This window comes from Choloepus didactylus, chromosome 13 (genome assembly GCF_015220235.1).
Source record: "Choloepus didactylus isolate mChoDid1 chromosome 13, mChoDid1.pri, whole genome shotgun sequence".
Taxonomy (NCBI): domain Eukaryota; kingdom Metazoa; phylum Chordata; class Mammalia; order Pilosa; family Megalonychidae; genus Choloepus; species Choloepus didactylus.
Window position 1 is genome coordinate 96915994 of NC_051319.1, and position 6000 is coordinate 96921993.

Below are 6000 nucleotides of genomic sequence, written 5' to 3' on the forward strand. Positions count from 1 at the left end.
TTCAAAGAAATAATGACAGATAATTTCCCACCTTTAGCAAAAGACATGAACATGCATATCCAAGAAGCCCAAAGAACACCAAACAGGATAAACTTAAAGAAAAATATGCATGGTTGCATTTAGATCAAATTGCCAAATGCAAAGGACAAGGAGAGTGGTCTGAAAGCTGCAGGAGAAAAGCAACATGTTTTGTACAAGGGAGTCCCAATGAGATTGAGTGCTAATTTCTCATCAGAAATTTCTCATCAGAAACCATGGAGGCAAGAAGGCAGTGGGGTTGAAATAAAGTGCTGAAAGAAAACAATTGCCAATGAAGAATGTTATATACAGTAAGAGTTTCTTCCAAAAATGAGGTAGAGATTAAGAGTTTCCCAGATAAATAAAAGCTGAGGGAGTTCATCACCACTGTATCTATGCTACAAGCAATGCTAAAGGGAGTTTCTACAGATTGAAAGGAAAGAATACCTGACAGTGGGTCAAAGCAGCATAAAGAAATAAAGGCCTCCAGTAGAGGTAACCATTTTGGTAAGTAAAATTCCAGTACTATTGTGTTGTATTTTTAAGTATGTAACTCCCCTTATTACTTATTACCAGGTGCTAAAATGCAAATCCATAAAAAGTAATGATAACTCTATGATTTGGGACATACAATGTACAAAGATATAATTTGTAAGTACCAAAAAAGGTGTGGGGATGGTGGGGTACAGTAAATGTGTCTGTATATGCTATTGAAGTCAAATTGCTATCAAATCAAATATGATTATATATTTAGGATGTTAAATTTAACCCCATGGTAATCACAAGGAAAATACATGAAAATATATCCAAATAGAAATGAGAAGGGGCTCAATATGGTACAATACAAAAATCGAGTAAATATGAAAATAGGCATTAACAGAAGAATTGAGGTACAAAAAAAAGGTATAAGACCTACAAAGAGTAAATGGCAAAATTGCAGCTGAACATCCTGATTTATTAGTAGTTTCACTTTAAATGTAAATGATTAAAAGTCTACAAATGGCAGAAATTGACAGATTAAATTTAAAAAAGCATGACAAAACTATATGCAGTCTGCAAGTGACTCACCTAAAATTCAATGATATAAGTAGGCTGAAAGTGAAAGGATAAAAAATATAGCATCCAAGTAGCAACTAAAAGAGAGCTGGGGGTAGTTATGCTAATATCAGTATATCTAACATTATATTAATATCAGGATGGTTTTACATTTATAGTAGGAGGCTTTAATATATCTTTCAGTAATGAATAGAACATCTAGATAGAAGATCGATAAGGAATAGAAGACTTAAATGATACTGAAAACCAACTAGACCTAACAGACATATATAGAACACTTCACCCAATGACAACAACATACACATTCTTCTTGAGTGCACCTGGATCATTCCCAGGATAGACCAGATCTTATGTTACAAAACAAGTCTCAATAAAAATTTAAAAATGTTGAAATCTATAGTCTATTTCCTCTGATCACAATGGAATAAAGCTAGAAATCAATAACAGAGGGAGAAATGGTAGATTTACAAATATGTGGAAATTGAACAATGGCCTCTTAACAAGTAGTGGGTAAAGACAAAATCACAAAGGATGTTAGGAAATACATTAAGGGAGTGAAAATGAAAATGCAACATACCAAAATATATGGTATACAGCAAAGGAAGTTATAAGAGGAAAATTTATAGCTCTAAATGCTTACATTATAAAAGAAGACGGATTTCAAATCAAATACCTAACTTCAAAACTGGTAGAACTAGAAAAAGAAAAGCAAACTAAAACCAAAGCAAGCAGAAAGAAGGAAATAACAAAGATTAGAGCTAAGTGAAACAGAGAATAAAAAACCGGCAGAGAGACTCAACATCAAAAGCTGGTTCCTTGAAAAGATCAATAAAATTAGCAAACTGTGCCGGTTTGAATGTATTATGCCCCCCAGAAAAAGCCATATTCTTTGATGCAATCTTGTGGGGCAGACATATTTGTGGGGATTAAGTTGGAACGTTTGGATTAGGTTGTTTGCATGGAAATGCGTACCACCCAACTGTAGGTGATAACTCTGATGAGATATTTCCATGGAGGCGTGGCCCCACCCATTCAGCTTGGGCCTTGTTCAGTGGAGCCATATAAATGGGCTGACAAACAGAAGGAACTCAGTGGAGCTGAGAGTGACATTTTGAAGATGAGCTACAGCCAAGAGGGACAGTTTGAAGACGGCCTTTGAAAGCAGACTCTTGCTCCAGAGAAGCTAAGAGAGGACAAACACCCCAAGTGCAACTAAGAGTGACATTTTTGAAGGAACTGCAGCCTCGAGAGGAACGTCCTGGGAGAAAGCCATTTTGAAACCACAACTTCAGAGCAGATGCCAGCCACATGCCTTCCCAGCTAACAGAAGTTTTCCGGACGCCACTGGCCATCCTCCAGTGAAGGTATCCAATTGCTGATGTGTTACCTTGGACACTTTATGGCCTTAAGACTGTAACTGTGTAACCAAATAACCCCCCTTTTATAAAAGCCAGTCCATCTCTGGTGTTTTGCATTCTGACAGCATTAGCAAACTAGAACACAAACCTTTAGCTAGACCGAGGAAGAAAAAGAGAGAGAGGACACAAATAACCAAAATCAGAAATGGAAACGGGGGCATTACTACTGACCCTAGTGAAATAAAAAGTAGTGTAAGAGGATACTATGTACAAATGTACACTAACAAATTAGATAACATAGATGAAATGAGACATTCCTAGAAACACACAAACTACTTAGATTGATTCAACAAGAAATAGAAGATCTCAACAACAGTTAATAGTAAAGAGATTTAATCAGTCATCAAAAATCCCCCAAGAAAGAAAAGCCCAGGACCAGGCGGCTTCACAGGGGAATTCCATCATATATTCCAAGAAGATTTAACTCCAATTCTGCTCAAACTCTTCCAAAAACCTGAAGAGGAGGGAACACTCCCTAATTCATTTTCTGAGGGCAACATCACCCACATTCCAAAGACAGATAAAGATACCACAAGGAAAGAAAACTTCATTATCTCATGAATCTTGATGCAAAAATCCTCAAGAAAATAATAACAAACTGAATCCAACAGCATATTAGAAGAATTATACTCCATTATCAAGTGGAATTTATTCCTGGTATGCAAAGTTGTTTCAATATAATAAAATCGACTAATTTAATACACCACATTAACACAATGAAGGAAAAAAATATGATTATTTCAATTGTTGCAGAAAAGGCATTTGACAAAATCCAGCACCTCTGCTTGATAAAAGCATTTAGAAAACTAGGAATAGAAGGAAACTTCCTCAAGATGGTAAAGGGTTTTTATGAAAAGCCCACAGCTAACATCTTACTTAATGGTGAAAGACTGAAAGCTGCCCCTCCAAGATCAGGAGCAAGACAAGGATGCCCCCTCTCACCACTGTTATTAAACAATGTACTGGAAGTTCTTGCTGGAACAATTAGGCAGAAAAAAAAAAAAAGTAATAAATAAATAAATAAGAGGCATCCAAATTGGAAAGGAAAAAGTAAAGCTTTCCCTATTTGCAGATGTCATGATCCTGTATTCAGAAAACCTTGAAAAATCTAAAACAGAGCTCTAGAACTAATAAATGAATTTAGCAAAGAGGTGGGGCAGACGATCAACACCCTAAAATCAGTAGCATTTCTATACATGGGTAATTAAGAATCAGAAGAAGAAATCATTTTTAAAATTCCATTCGAAATAGCAACTAAAAGAATTAATTATCTAGGAATAAATCTAACCAAAGAGGTAAAGGACCTTTACACAGAAAACTACAAAACACTGCTAAAAGAAAACAAAGAAGACCTAAATAAATGGAAGAATATTCTATGTCTATGGATTGGAAGACTAAATATTGTTAAGATATCAATTTTACCCAAAGCAATTTATGGATTCAATGTAATCCCAATCAAAATTCCAACAATCAAATTTATATGGAAAGGTATGAGGCCCCAAGTAGCTAGAGCCATCTTGAAAAAGAAGAATGAAGTTAAAGGACTCACACATCCTGATCTTAAAACTTATTACAGACTCACAGTAATCAAAGCACATGGTCCTGACACATATGTAGAATAATGGAATTGAATTGAGAGTTAAGAAGCCAACCCTTATATTTATGGACAACTGATTTTTGACAAGGGAGAAAAGACCACTCAGCTGGGTTTTTGGACTCTTCAACAAACGGTGCTGGAAAAACTGGATGTCTATTTGTAAAGAATGAAGGTGGACCCCTATCTCACACCATATACAAAAATAAACTCAAAGTGGATCGAAGACCTAAATATAAGACTCAGAACTATAAAAATCCTAAACGAAAACATAGGGAAGTATATTTAGGACCTTGTTTTAGGCAATGGTTTCTTAGACTTTATACACAAAGCATAATCAACAAAAGAAGAAATAGATAAATGGGACTTAACTTTAAAAACATTTGTGCCTCAAAAAACTTTATCATAAAAGTAAAATGATAACCTAGAAAATAGGAAAAAATATCTGGAAACTACGTATCTAATAAGTGTTTAATGTCCAATATATATAAAGAAATTCTCAATCAAAAGACAAACAACCCTTTTTTTTTTAAATGGGCAAATTAGCTGAATAGACATTTCTACAAAGAAGATACACAAAGGATCAAAGAGCACATGAAAATATGCTCAATATCATTAGTCATTAAGGAAATGCAAATCAAAACCACAATGATTTACCATTTCACACCCTCTAGAATGGCTGCTATTAAAAAAAAATGGAAAATTACAAGTATTGGAGAGGATGTGGAGAAAAAGGAACACTCATTCATTGCTGGTTGAAATGTAAAATGGTACAGCCACTGTGGAAGACAGTTTGGCAGTTCCTCAGAAAGTTAAGTATAGAATAACCCTATACCCAGCAATCCCACTTCTAGGTATGCATCCAAAAGAACTGAAAGCAGGGACTTGAACAGATATTTGCACACTGATGTTCATAGCAGCATCTTTTCCCCTTGCCAAAAGGTGGAAACTAGCCAAGAGTCCATCAATCAATGAATGGATAAACACAATGTGATATGTACACACAATGGAATATTATTCAGCCAAAAAAAGGAATGAAGTCCTGACACATGAGACAACATGGAAGAAACTTGAAAACATTACATTGAATGAAATAAGCCATACATGAAAGGACAAATAGTGTATGACCTTACTGATATGAAATAATTAGAGTAAGCAAACTCATAAAATTATAATCTAGAATATAGATTACCAGGGGATGGGGTGGGAGTAAGAAATAGGAAGTTAAGGCTTAATATACAGAGTTTCTATTTTGGATGATGGAAAAATTTTGGTAATGTTGGTGACGATAACACATCATTGTGAATGTAATCAACAGCACCAAAGTATATATTTAAATGTGGTTAAAGGGGGAAATTTTAGGTTTATATATGTTACTAGAATAATTTTTAAAATCCATTGAATTGCACAATATGAACATTGAACCCTAAATTAAACCATGGAGTATAGTCAATAGTACAATTATTAAAAAATTGCTTCCATAAATTGTAACAAATTTGCTACATCAATGCAAGTTATTAACAATGGGGTATTATATGAGAATCTTCTATTTTGTGGAAATTATTCCATAAATCCACAAATTCTCTAAAAATTTTTTTTTAAATGAGGAAGACTTCTAATCATTATTTGAATTCTCTAAAAAAAAAAAAAAGAAAGTTCTGTGAGGGGCAAGGACTTCCCTAACAGGGAAAATATTTAAGGGAGACTGGAGACCTTTCAGGGCTGTTGGAAAGAGATGGCAAGGATGGACTACCTTCTCACTACTCGATATGCTCTGTAGACAAGCAACATTGGCATCACCTGGGGACTCGTTAGAACTGTAGATTCTTAATCCCACCCAGACCTCCTGAGTCAGAGTGTGCATTTCAGCAAGATCCCCAGGAGATTTGTTTGTACATTAACGTGTGACACACC